The sequence below is a fragment of the Nomia melanderi genome, chromosome 2 (assembly GCF_051020985.1).
Source record: "Nomia melanderi isolate GNS246 chromosome 2, iyNomMela1, whole genome shotgun sequence".
Lineage (NCBI taxonomy): Eukaryota > Metazoa > Arthropoda > Insecta > Hymenoptera > Halictidae > Nomia > Nomia melanderi.
The window spans coordinates 30,214,810-30,229,064 of NC_135000.1; the positions used below are offsets into that span (position 1 = coordinate 30,214,810).

Here is a 14,255-nt window from a genome sequence, read left to right on the forward strand (position 1 = left end):
CCTGACCGCGTAATGCGGCTGGGCAATACGTTCCTCGGCGAGATTTTCTTTCCACGAACGTACTCAACCCTGGGCTCACCACCCCTGATTCTGTCTTCCGCTATTTCCAGGGGAGGAACGGTCCTTGGAGACGGTTGTCGGGAGCAGTCGTTGGCTCGTGTAATTTGATGCGGTGTTGATGCTTTTACTCGGCTGATTGAATTGTTGCTATCTCGGATTTTGTTGGGTCGTTGTTCTTCCACCATATTTAGACTTTGCACTCTATTGTCGCGGCGTTTATAAATAAGTTTGTTGCATTCCTTATATTGCGATTGAGTTAGTCAAACTCAAGCTCCTTTGTTTCTCGCGCGACAGCGACGGTGAGTGTCACTGTCATTTTTGGGCGCGTAAGATTCAATATTCGAAAATCTGTCAATTCCATAAACTATCTCGAAAGCTATTTCTCGTCCCACAGAAATCCAACAGCGTTAACGAGAAGTCAGAGTATTTCTTCGGAAAGCCTGAACAATGAGAATCACACATCTCCGTGAATCGTAGCCGTAGACCCTGAACAAACAGTTTTCTTTAAAGTTCGCGTTAATTCGTGGCACAATGGCTTTAATAATTCGCGAGGGCGTGTTTGCGGAATGGATCATTCGAACGTGGAACGATCTCCGAGCGCGAGGAACTCTGTGTTCCCGTGACTTATTGAAGAAACAGGTTATCCGTAGTCGGTCCGCGACGCGAAATTCGGCGCGACCGGACAGAATGCTAAACTGCGGCCGGTCGGAAATGAAGTCTCGGCAAATTGAAGCTCCCGCCGGCGGCGGCGCGTGGCGTTCCGTTAAAGGGAATTTTGATAAGAGGGCTAAATGGAGTCGCGGGCTGAAATTAGCGCGCCGCCGCATGCTGTTTAATCCGACGTCTGTATCATTAAACGGGCCGATTTCCGATCGGGACGTGTTTGATTAGAATTAATTGGCTGCTCGCGGATGTCCGCCGTCTGTGTTTGGCTTGGCCGACAAACAACGAGTTTTTCTCTTAAATTAATGCATTTGGCATGATTCCGATTTTCCGGCGAGCCTACCGATCGTTCTGAATTTTGCTGTTGATATTAACGGAGATCTATTTATCTAGTTGGTGTTTGGGTTTGGATGTTTCTAAACAGAGAACAGATGAAATACAAATATTTAGATATATCTAAACAGAGAAGAGAGGAAATGGAAATGGGAATTTTTAGATGTTTCTGGATGAGAAATAGAGAAAATGGAAATGGGAATGTTTAGACTTTTCTGAATAAGAAATAGAGAAAGTGGAAATGGGAATTTTTAGATGTTTCTAGATAAGACATAGAGGAAATGGAAATAGAAATTGTTAGATGTTTTAAATAAGAAATAGAGAAAATGGAAATGGGAATTTTTAGATGTTTCTAAATAAGAAATACAGAAAATAGGTATATTTCAACTTAGATATTCCGTTACAGAAGAAGTAGAGAAAATAGAAATACCTAAGCTCAAATATTTCTCAATAGAATACAGAAAAACCAGAACTACCTCAATTTAAATATATCTAAAAAATACGAAAAGTAAACAGATCTAAATTCGCAAACAGTCTAATCCTACTCATCAATTCCCAAATTCACGAGCAATATCTCCCAAGCAATCCGTACTGGGAACCTCCGCCAGACCATAGATCAAGAGACAGCTCGAGTTGCGGCGCATTAAGGAAGCCCCATTGAAAATGGATCGCTATGGAATGGAATAAACCGAATGGAGTGGAAACGGTGTTCCGAGTTGCGAGGGTATCGCGTGTTTTCGCGCGCGACCCGTGCGCCGACGGGTCGCGCGATTAATTATGATAAGCAAGTCCCCTGATTAATTGGCCGTGCCCGCGCGGTTCGACTCGAAGGAGAGAGTAATTACTTCCGCGCGCGGATTTCCGGCGATAATTCAACGGCTGGGCTGCCCGACGCAAACGACGCGTGAATACGAAGTTCCTTCGCGAGCCGACGCGAAAAATGAAAAAGGAAACGGACGAGCGGACAAAAGAACGATTACGGGCGGACCCGCGGAACGCGCGGAGCCGGACTGGAGCGGTGAATGCGGGTTAGGCGCAGCTTTTTCAAATCTTTTAGCGGATCCTCGAGGAAACTCGGCTTTCAGCTGCCCCGCTGATAAAATCCTCCGCTTCCCCCTGGTTGTTTTTGTTTCGAGTCGGGAAATCTGACACACGCTTCCTTATGGAACTCGGAGTTCCGTAAAAGCGCCGGCTCGCCGAGGAATGTTTCGCTAACTGCGTTTACGAACTGTTGACAAACGTCCGTTGAAACTTGAATCCTTTTCGAGATGTGTTTTTCAGAACCGTTTGTTAGTTGTTCCCTTTTGCGTTTGACGGTCGGACTGCTAAGAATTCTTTCAGTCGGAAGCAAAACTAACAGTTATGCGGAAAGTTATAAATGCATTATTCAGAATTAAAGGGACGAAAGTAGGATACTGGTATGAATGCGTAACAGGAAATGGTAGAACCGCATGAATCGATGATAGATTCAAGCGAAATTATTTTCAGTTTAATCACTTCACACTGAAACTAATAGATCGTTTTCAGTTTCTTCATTCATTGTATCCAAGTGAGACTATTTTCAAAATCATTTCGAATATTCAATGCTTCGAAGATACCGATAATTAATTAATTTCGAACTATTACTGTAATTCTAGTATTAATCATTACAAGTAACTAGAAACCAGAATCATTAACCCTTCGCACTCGGGAGGCGCCTTTCAGTCATCACCTGATTCGACGCAGCAAACTTATAAAATTTTCCATTCAATATTAAAGCATGTGTCACGTAACAACGCATAAAACATCGAAATAAAACAGTTCCGTTCCTTAATTATAAGATAAGCAATCGCGTTAGTTGCGAAAGATATCGTCAACATGTAGTCAGAAAGTAATGAGTATTTGTAATGAAAAATATTGTCGAGCTCAAAGGGTTAATATTCTTTCTAATTCCCGCGGAAACCACCTCGCTCGCAGTGGAACGAGTCGACGATAAATCCGACGAAACTGCGTGTCTCTTCGATTAGCTAACCCAGTGGACGCAAAAGTACGTGCTCAAAGCTAAGCGTAAATCTGTCATCTATCCGAATTACGCAAGCGACTGCACAACTCCTCCATACGCGGTCCTCCGACGAGCGAAGTGATGCGAATCGATGAGAGCCGCGACCCTCCCACGTCTCTTACCAAAAACACGATGCACTTTATCCGGTGCATTAATCCATCCGGCGACGCGCAACAGCGTAAAAATACAGCTTACGTATTTGGGTTACGGCACGGTGCGACGTAATACTTACGGAACCCAGCGGGGAAGTGTTTGCTGCGTCTGTCGGACGGAAAGGAAGCGCACCGACGCTTATGCATAAAATGCATTCTACCGTTGGATTAGATAACGGCCTGAGCGCGGAACAGTTTCCTTCGATGTGCACTAAGAGGCATTATAAACAGCGGATTTTTGTGCGTTTATGGGAGATTTGAAGTCTCTCTAATGCTTCTTTAGTGAATTTTATGTAATTTCTTCAGCGTCGGACTTTAATCTCTTTCAGTGTGAATTAGATCAATTACTAAATAATAGACTAGTGAAACGAGTATGCAGTTCTTTTCTTGTTCTCATAAATTATTAATAGTATAGCTTCATCGAGTAAAAGGACTCATAGAACAAGGGATCAATTATGCTCTAACTTAACGAAACTTTCAACTTCATCGAATATATAATATATTATTCAACTCGATGAAAACCTTCACTAAACATTGTATAACAAGTAACTGTCGCAAACGACAGTTCACATACCTTCTATTCTTCAACCCTTTGCGATCATGTCGACACTTTCACGTTTGTAACACTAAGTTAACGATTGAGCTACTCAAACAGCAAGACATCAGCACATAGCTTCCTTATTCTCCATTATTCAAGCAATCGACGTGTAACCCGACAGAATCTACAAAAGGCTTTGTATACTTTACAAAGTATACTTTGTAATACTTACTTCACGCATACATACTTCGCACACGAATCTGTACTTCGACAGAATCTTCGTCCGCACAGCGTCAATACAGTCGTTTCATCGGAATTACATTGACAAACAACAACAGCTCCGCATTGCTGTTGTTCCCGACACAATGCAAGAGCGACGCGATCGCGTGCGCCAGCAGTGGAAGGGACAAATTCGGCGGGAGCGCCCTATCTTTACGTAAGGGCTTAAATCTAGCAGCGGATACCGGGATCCATTGTGCACCGCGTGTCCCCGGGAAAATTGCGACGGCCGCGCCATTAACCGATGCGCTCTCGCCGGGTAATTGCTCCTCCGTTCGACCTCCGCCCCCGCGAGCGGCCTTGTTTTACGCAGCTATTTGCCCAACGATTATGTCGCTTTTATGTCAATTCGTGGACGCCTTGCCCGCCGACCGACCGGCCGCGACCCCTAATTGTGATTTTATCGACGGATAGGCGGCCCGGATTTTCGCCGGAGTGCGTCGGGATTCGGGCGATGTTAATTACCGGCTAACGATGCAGTGACAACGGTACGACTGCTGGGAATTACGGTCGCTGATGTTAGGCTATTGTTACCTGGCTGAAAGCTACTCGATTCCTGGAGAAACAGATCTTCCCTTGGGAATTTCCTTCTAATCTCGCGGGATATTTGCTGGATTTGTTTATGTGGTCCGAGATGGTAATTGTGAAGAAGGTTACTAGGTGACTAGTAATTTTTTTTGGGTGGATCTTAAGATCGTAGTTGCGAGTAAAGATTGTTGGATGATTGCTAGATTTTTAGGTAGAGTTTTAAGATAATACAAGCAAAGATTATTAGATAATCACTAGATTTCTAAGCAGAGTATCAAGATAGTAATTACAAGCAAAGATTATTAGATAATTACTAGATTTATAAGTAGAGTTTCAAGATAATAAAAAAGCAAAGACTATTAGGTTAATACTAGATTTCTAAGTAGAATCTCAAGATACTAATTACAAGCAAAGATTATTAGATAATTACTAGATTTCTAAGTAGAGTCCCAAGATACTAATTACACTTCTATCATCTCTCAATACTCCAAAATCCAACCGACTAAATCCCAGCACCAACTACAAAACACCAAGAAAACGATTTCCCCGCGATCTAGATACAAATCGAAGGGAACTTTAGCATCGGCAACCAAATCTCCACCCCCGTAACAGCTGCCGAGCCTCTCTCGAACCACTAGAAGCCCGTGAAACCGGTCGTAGCCGCTAAACGCCGCTCAAGAATCACTGTTCCCCATGAAAATTTAATCGCCCCGTGAAAACGGTCAAAAGTAAAATCCCCCGAACGACGCGATATAACAAATTCCGCACACACGGCCCGGCAGTCACGCGTCGAGACCCCAAACCAACGTCCTTTAATCCCTCCGGCAGTAAAGCCCCGTTAACGACACATAAACGTCTCGCGGAGCCGTTAAGCCGGACAACCAGGTGTTTCTTCGGCGGCAGGTGTATTTACGCGGCCGCGGTTTTACGGTGTCGCGGCCGGCACTAATTTTTTAATGAACCCGAAATTACGAAGTTGACTAGGAAGCGGTAAATTGCCGGGGCGCGATAACGTTCGCCGGTGGACCGGCGCGCGTTCACGGGTACCGCCGCCTCGCGGGGACACGCCGGGGACCATAATTGAGATTTTATCGGTCCGTTAAACGCTGCGAACTTCCGGCGCAACACGTGCCAAAGTTTCCGGGCCGCGGCTAGCTGAAACGCGACCCGCCGCTTCTTTAACCCCTTAACACTAGAACTACCGGTCGAAATGACTGGTTTCGAGTTTTTTGTTTAGCAGTTACTGATATCTTCGAAGCTTTGAATATTCGAAATGATTTTGAAAATACATAGCTTCATTTCAGTACTACAAGGAATGTGCGGAGAAAGTGAAAATAATCTGTTGTTACAATTTTTATGGGAAATGCGTATTAATCGTATTAAATGCTCGGTAGTTCTAGTGTTAAAAACAAAACAATCGAAATCAGTCATTTTGACTGGTACAGTAGTTCTAGTGTTAATGAGAAGACGTGCGTAAATTATGAAGATCTATTTGAATGTTTCAGATTAGAGAACTCAGCGCGATGACTGCCGGTGACCAGTGTTTTAAGCGACAACAAATCGGTGAGTTAACGAGATGAGTTAATAGTCTGCATTGTTTAACTTAGCTTTCGTCATTAGAAATTATGATGTACATATTGGGAAAATTTGTGTGGTTATACTTCTCTAATTGGAAATATTATTAGGTTCCTCATAGAAAAGGCACCTATCATTCAAACAATATTTTTCATTGCCAATTGAGACTCTAAATTAACTTCACTTCGAATTGAATTTGAAACTTCATTGTCAGCACCTGTCAACAAACTTTATTCTCATACATCTATCATTCGATAAATTCAAATATTCACCAATAAATCACCAGACGCACGTTTCCATCTATTTCACAGGAACACAATACCATAGAAAGAAACACAACACACTAATCAATTACTAATCGTGTCCAAGTTTATTCCAGTAACTTACGATAATACGATCCCGCGATCCGCAGGATTCCAGGTGTAAGCTCGGCGTTGGTTGCAGAAAGCGGATTATCAGACCGGAAACGATGCTCTTCCGGCCTAATAGTTCGATCCTAAAGGAGCAATATTATTCGAGCATCTTCGCAATCTTTAACCCGCACGGCGGAAGCGCAGCGGAAAAGATTAATTCCCGATAACGCAGCGCCGGAAATCGCGTCGATCCGCTGGCGGCGTCGGTGCTGGCGCAGGCAGCGGCCGTGTATCTTCGTCCGGAGCGCACGCATTAGCAAGTTTTTCGACGGTGCCGCGATAAATCATCGTCGAGATGAGAGGTCCGCTCGTGAAAAATTGCGCTCGGACGCACGGGGGCCGCGCTGATCAAGGAAACACCGAAAATATCTTTCGGAAATGAACGCTCGTGCCTGTCGGGGCACGCGTTCGACTCGACGGAAGGGCAATCTCCGTTCTAAACTGTCCTTCCCACGCTCCCTTTCTTGGATTTTTGTGAAATTTTAGAATACACGGTCTCTGTTTCACATTTCTTTCCCCGGATCTTCGTGGAATTTTCGAAGGTACGCTCGGTGTTCCGTTAAACTCTGTTCCATACCTTCGTCTTGGATTTCTGGTGAAATTTTTGAAGATACCTCTGGTTTTCTTGTTACAAAGATTCTTCCAAGATTTCGTGAATATGTATCTTGCTAGAAATGATATTTAGATGTATTTCGAAGTTCAGTGTCTGACTATAACCATCATATACTACTGAACTTCTGCTTATACTACGGTTTCAAAGTTATCACAGTTCTTTCTTGGCAATTGCACTCGGTGAAATAGGTTTAGGCGAGCTTAATCAGTATAACAGAAATTTATTCACGATTCTAAATGCAGTGTTATAAACTATCACGCAAGAATACTGTAATAATAAGCTCGCGAATAAAATGTGCACTTCATAAAAGTCCGAGAAGGAATCGAACAGCTTCCGCGCTCGAGAGCGCGCTTAACGACAGTTGAAACGAGCCGCTCGCTGTTCCGGCGGCACTCTATAACTAACTTTTAATTTCGGATTCCATCCCGCCGCTCGAAAATGCATCCGATTTATGCTACTTTAAGTTAGAAACACAATTCCCCGGCGGAACGTGGATCCAGCGCGGTGAAGAATGTTCATTACAATATAACTTCCTCGATTGCCGAAGTTTTAAGAATAAACCATCAAATTGACGCTATACACCCGCCCGTGCATTCATTCATTCTACGCTCATCTCCGCCATTTGCATTCCCAGTGTCCGTTCGGGAGCAATCTTAACGCGAAAGCTTCAAACTTTCCGTCCAACGGAGTCAGAGACGCAACGGCGCAAGAATAAGAATAAGAAATGCAACGTTCCACCATGGAATTCGAGGGTCACTGGAAAATTCTCCGTATTAAAATCCGTATGCAGATAAAATCGCGACGTCCCGCAATCTAATTCGTAAATCAGAATACATTCTTGGCTTCGCGAGTCCCGAACACGTTCGGTATCAAATAAAAGGTTCACGTATCCTTCGTTTCATTTAAATGGCAAATTCCTTGGTATTCCTTCGGGATCCGAATGAAATTATCAAGCGGTCGCGAACCGTATATAGAACTCTCGGTCGGGTCTCGTATTTTCGCGTGGTAGCTTCTGTTCTCGTGGAATCGTAACAGCTTCTACTAAGAGTCGCCGCCGCGAACGAGCCAAGTGAAACGTTTAAACGCTTAAATATTCTCCACGTCATTCGCACGAGCTCCAACTTTTCCAGCAGCCGCGGAACGAGAAGTAAATTATCAGGCACTCGACGCGGCCGAATATAGAGTCCCTTCGTAGCCGTAGAATTCTCATACGCGGACCTATATTCGCCTCGTAGAAACGCGGGTCGTAACGGTTTCTATGAAAAGTCCCTCCGCCGGCGTCAAAGCGGAACGCTTAAATATTCTTCACGTCGCTCGCAGGAATCCCGACTCTTCTGGCGGCCGAAAAATGCAAAGTAAATTATTAACCGGTCCGCGGGGATGTACGGGGTGCCTTGGCTTTTCCCGGGAAACGTTGTTAATGGGTTTTACTGATTGAAGTGAGAGAATGCGGAATGGGGATATTTGTGTTTAATTTGTTTTGTTCGGAATGCTGTTGCTGTTGTGGAGGTAGATTATAATATTGTTGTATAGTGTTGGTTACGGTAGGAAAATGAATAGATGGGTGATATTCAGATCTGAACTGTTTATTCCGAAATAGAATTACAGTAGCATTACAATATTATTGTCACCGCGCGTCATTCATCAGATTAAGAAAGCATAAAGCAGTAACCCAAATTCATCACACGATCGCTTCACTATAATTTCTTACAACTTTTAGCACTCTCAATAACATAATTCCTATAATCTATTTTCCTCATACCAATCCACATAATATTCTAATATTTAACCTTTAACAATACAAATCTAAAAACCACCGAATGTTCAACATTCTCGTCTACAGAAACTAATGAAAGAATTTCCTGTATTACTCTTATTCAGATATCTCCACACAGCATAGTATCATCTATACAACGAAAATTTCACTGACTTCGAAGTCCACGATATTCTACACACAAGTCTGAAAATCACCGAATGTTCAACATTCTCGTCTGCAGGTAACAAAAGAATTTCTTGTACTATTACTCAGATATCTCCACATACATAGTACCAACTACACAACGAAAATTTCACTGACTTCGAAGTCCACGATATTCCACACACAAATCTACAAAACCGCGTCCATGTTTAGGGGTTAACGAGGAAAAGCCCGAGACGCCACACAGCAACCCCCAACGAATTCTTCACACGCAGCTCGCGTTCTTTCAACAAAGGGCTCCGACGGGTTGAAAGAGCGCGCGCCGGTCGAATGCTCGGCACGCGTCTCATTGTAATTCGCGTATAGGCGATTCCCGGTTCGCGTTTGCCCCGATTAAACGCGTTTTTTTCCGGCGGGAGGATCCCCGCGCCCGTCGGGACGCGCGCGAAATATCAAGCGTGGAACAAGAAAAGCCACTTGGAAGACAGAGCCGCCATCAGGCGAGCCGTGTCTCCGCGGAGCGTGCTTCTAACGCGCCAGTCGACGTTAATGCACGCGCGTTTCTCAGCCACCGTGAAATACACTCGGGAAATACGGCGAACGCCGCGGCTGTTTTCCTAAATTCGCCGCTACGCTGACGCCGCGAAGTAACTTTCCACTTTTCGCTGCGCTGCTCGCGGCGCGCCGCGTATTAGATTTCTGCTTCGGCGATGGGCTCCTCGGCGAACGTGATTAGAGCGGCTGCATGCGTCCGGATTTTAAAACAGAAGCTACAACGAAGTTTCGAGCGGCAAGCTTTGAATACCTTCGCGCTGACCTGTGAGAAGTTTGTGCTGATGTAATTGGCTCGCTGAGCTTGAGGTTTTTTGGAAGCGTGGGCAGTCTTTATTAGAAATTAAATTGGTTGCTGGATTTTTGAGTAGTGGATAATGGGACTTTTTTGATGTAATCATTTTTCTTGTGGTTCATTTTCAATGCCTGATTTTGACCCTTGGGCTAAGCAGAATTTTGGGAACTTTTCAGAGTCGAAGCACTGAAGTGTAATGCATTAAATGAATATATATATCAATTATTAATTACCTTTCACCGTCTATATGCGACAACAGTACACCGAAACCGAATGTTCCAAGCATCTTTAAGCACTATGGTAGCCCAAGAGTTTTCGACATTGCAAATGGCTAGCTAAATATTAATATCATATTAATCTATGGTACTTAATATTTAACATTAACATAGTTAAAAGGCGCTTTATTTTTCAACAAATATTCGCTCGGCCTTGCAAAGCTTGACCCTGGGGTGGATATGCAATAGCGCCTTTATGGCGAAGGCTATATTAGGTATAATACACTAGATATAATTATCATATAAATTATCAAATATCATATTAATCTATGGTACTTAACATGTAACATTAACATAGATAATACTATATTCCTTCCTACACACGAATAAAGTACCATTCCAAAGCTAAAGCGAAGAAGCTGCCAGCTCCACTGGACACAGGAAAATATCAAGGAATCAGCTATCGGAATGCTCAGCCGCGTGGTTGACAAGCACGAGCGGCGTAAATATTGAAACACGAAAATATCCGAGTCCCCTATTCCGCGCTCGCGCGCGCGGAAATGTATAAATATTTGAGAACCGGGAAGATTGCGAGGGCCATTCCGGGATCTACCGGTAATTCCTCGAATGATCCGATCCCGGGCGTTCGAGAATCTATTCCGAAGTTGATCCGCGAGTTTCAATATTCCTTATCCCTCAAACATTACACTTTATATCCCACCTTCTGGAACTTTTAAAAGGGTTCTCCGCGGCAACGGGCCGCGCGCCTCGTCCCGCGGACCGCTTACTTCCCTTATTGATAAACTCCGGGGAAAGTCCGGGCAGAAGTTTCCGTCACGGATGTCATATCCGCGCCGCACAATCGCGATCGGCTTTCGAGCACCGGCGGAACTCCTCTTTCGCTCGTTTTTCTCGCCGCCGCGAAATAATACTTCTGAATCATCCCCCGGCGAGGTCAAACGCGACCAATGGAGGAACGGATCCTGGATTCGACATTCAGATCCGGCCCATTTCACTCTGCGACCCGAAATGTACCCTCATTTTAATAAATTCTCGATCAACCGCGATCGAATTCTTTATCCCTTCGCGAGAATGTTCCAACTTTCGTAGAGTTACAGGGGACGCTTCGGGAACTTTGTATTCTCGATAGAGATATTAATGATAATAGATTGCGTTCGATAATTGTACAGTTAATCTAAATTACTACAGTATGATCTTGTACAGTATCGGATGAGGTATTAGACAATTGCACAGGAAATTAAGTAATACAGTTAAATAGTAGTAATAATTGTACAAGTAACGTAGAGAGGTAGCGAATTTCCAAAGTGATTGTGTATAATCAAGTCTAACAAGAATCTGATTAAGTTTCAAAGTTAAAGGTTCTACCAGCTACCAACAAAGTTTTAAAAGCCCCGCTAACTTCGGTTGCCGCGTATTTAATTGGAACGTAATTCAATTAATTAATAGCGAGAATATATTAATTCCATACTGTGCACAGTTTACTATAAACGCGTTAATTACGAAAACCGCGGACTCCTTACAGGTTGCGTCCGCGCGGAGCATCGGCCGTACAAGGACCCGTCCCCGCGACAGCCGAGAACAAACCGTCCGCAGATTTAAAATCCCCGGCAGCCGGGGTAATTCCTCGCGGGAAAATGTAGACCGGCTCCAATGAAATTCAAATATTCATTGAAACTTGGCAAGATGGTTCCCTCGTTCATCAACGTGGAGTCTTACGGGTTGCCCCCGTATTTAATCGCCGGGGCACACGGCCGCGGACGTGTCTCCGAGGGAAGGGAAGTTTCGCGGAACTTTCGTAATTCCCTTATCGCGAGCCGGCTAACGTAATTTCACGAAAATAAATATTAGCCGACGGAAACTTCCTTTTTCCAGCGTCATTTTTTCCCGACGCGCGTTCGCGGACGACGTCTTTATGCGAAAGGAAACGGAAACTCGGCGCGTCAGTCCGAAGTAACCGGGAATAATCGCGATCGAATTGAAAAGTTTCGTCATCAGGGCGAGAATGACACGCTAGTGACCACTTTTCTTAACCCTTTGCACTCCAAACATTTGTCACTAGAAATATTCAATTTATTTCTGTGAGGCATAGATGACATTTCTTTCAACTAACTTAACGAGGAATCTATTCACAAAATAAGGGGACTAATGGTATTTTATTTCCCCATTTCATGTATGGACAGATTACTCAAGACTTAATGTTAAATACGGAATTTTACAATTTTACAATCGAGTGGTGACTGAGAGGCACCTTTGGAGTGCAAAGGGTTAACACTGATTGCATCTTCACCTTGTATATATTATTCCTAGCCTAGCCAGTCAAATAATTGGCTGCAAAGTATAGATAAACGAGTTGAATAGCAAATTTTTTGTAGAAACAGAAACAGAAGGAAAAAAAACTAAAAAATTGATAATAGGCATCGGTATAAAATTAAATCGACGAAAGAGAACGCAGAATTTTCCATTATAAATTTCCGTTATACGCTGCTTATAAATTGTTTGTTTTTGAATGAAGTATTCAATCGTAATTAAAATCTTACGTTTCCAATTACATTGAATCTTTTACGTTTCCATCGTTTCGTAACGTGTACCGCCATCCTCGTCCCCGTGTCCCGCAAAAACTATTTGCTTAGAAAAATTGGCATGCGCCGGAAGTGGTACGCGCGGCAGTGAGCGTGTTAACAACCGGCGCCGGGATCTGCGCCGGTAATTGCCGGCCGGGGAAAATCGAGCGCCTTTTGAGGCGACTAATTCGTCCGATCGCTTGACAAACTTGTTAGCGGAAAGCTCCCGAAAGCCCCGCCGCCACGGGCTTCTATTCAAACTTCTCCTTATTCGGACGATGACTGCGGCGACCTGAAATCCTGGCTGAGTGCGTTGTTTACGGGGAATCGGTGGACGGAATGGTTTTTGAGGGGATCACCGATGCGTTTGCTCTTCGCGATGGTTGTTTCACGGTGTTTTGGAATTCGGTTTGCTGCCTGTGTTTATCTTCTAATGAATATACCGATGAGTGTGGCGATTCTAATGTTTAATGAGTTTAGCTTTCCTGCGGACGTTGTTTAATGGGAAATCATTGAATCGTTGGACGAAAGTTGTATATTGCTTTCGTTAATGCTTAAGAATCAGCAATTTTTATCTATTTATCTAATTGAATCGTTGAAAGAGAATATTTGTATATCCCTTTCATTAATAGAATTTGTCTTTATTTTCAAGATACTTAACACTAGAACTAGCGAGCATTCAATATGATTAATATGCATGTAACAATAGATTATTTCCAGTTTCTTCAGACACTCATTATACTACTCAAATGAAACTATTTTCAAAATCATCTCGAGTATTCAATGCTTCGAAGGTATCAATAATTGATAAACAAAAAAATCGAAATCAGTCATTTTGACTGGTACGGTAGTTCCAGTGGTAAGAGTTATCAAATTTTATCTCTAAACATACGAATCACGTTCATATTCATATTTCGAGAAAAATGTCTCGTTACTCTGTCTCTACTTTCTAATATCACTGTATATACTTCTCTACAATACTTCTCTAAATTTCAATATGAAGCTACACGGAAGCCGGACGAGGTTAACGTAAATAATATCGGTTTTACGACTGCACGGATTCGAGCACCTGAACCTAGGGCGGAGTCCGCGGAAGCCGGAGGAATATTTCAAAAAATATTGCTGCGGACCTAGACGTTCTCATAATCGATAAACCTTGGACGTCAGCGAATTTACAAGAGACTCGGATCCGCGGGATCGAATATTGAAATTCGTTTTCTTTTTTTCACGGTGGAAAAAGGGAAACAGAGAGGTCGGAGCATATGAATAGCGGCCGAGGAACTGGCTCCGTTTCAGACACTGTAGTTATGCCGCCGGCTCATTCTTTGGCAATGCTTTCGACTTCCCAGAAGGATACGCCTTTTTCGTGTCTGGCCATGGCCGGACTTAATTCACTGGTCGCCAGAGTGTGCCGTGGCTCTGACCCGTTCGGGACGGCACGCCTTTTTGCGATTAATATAGAGAAGTCTTTCGCTTCGTTGCGTCGTTCGCGTGATAT

At 43.6% G+C, this 14,255-nt stretch overlaps 1 protein-coding gene across 4 annotated transcripts in view; it reads left to right on the forward strand.

Moving 5' to 3' along the window:
* LOC116429918 (uncharacterized) overlaps positions 1 to 14,255 on the forward strand; it is a 383,306-nt gene that overhangs the window by 140,011 nt on the left and 229,040 nt on the right. For all 4 annotated transcript variants that reach the window (XM_076374295.1, XM_031983448.2, XM_031983449.2 and 1 more), the window contains one exon: positions 6,100 to 6,157. The gene's annotated coding sequence lies outside the window, so the exon portion shown is untranslated. The remainder of the gene's footprint in view (positions 1 to 6,099; positions 6,158 to 14,255) is intronic.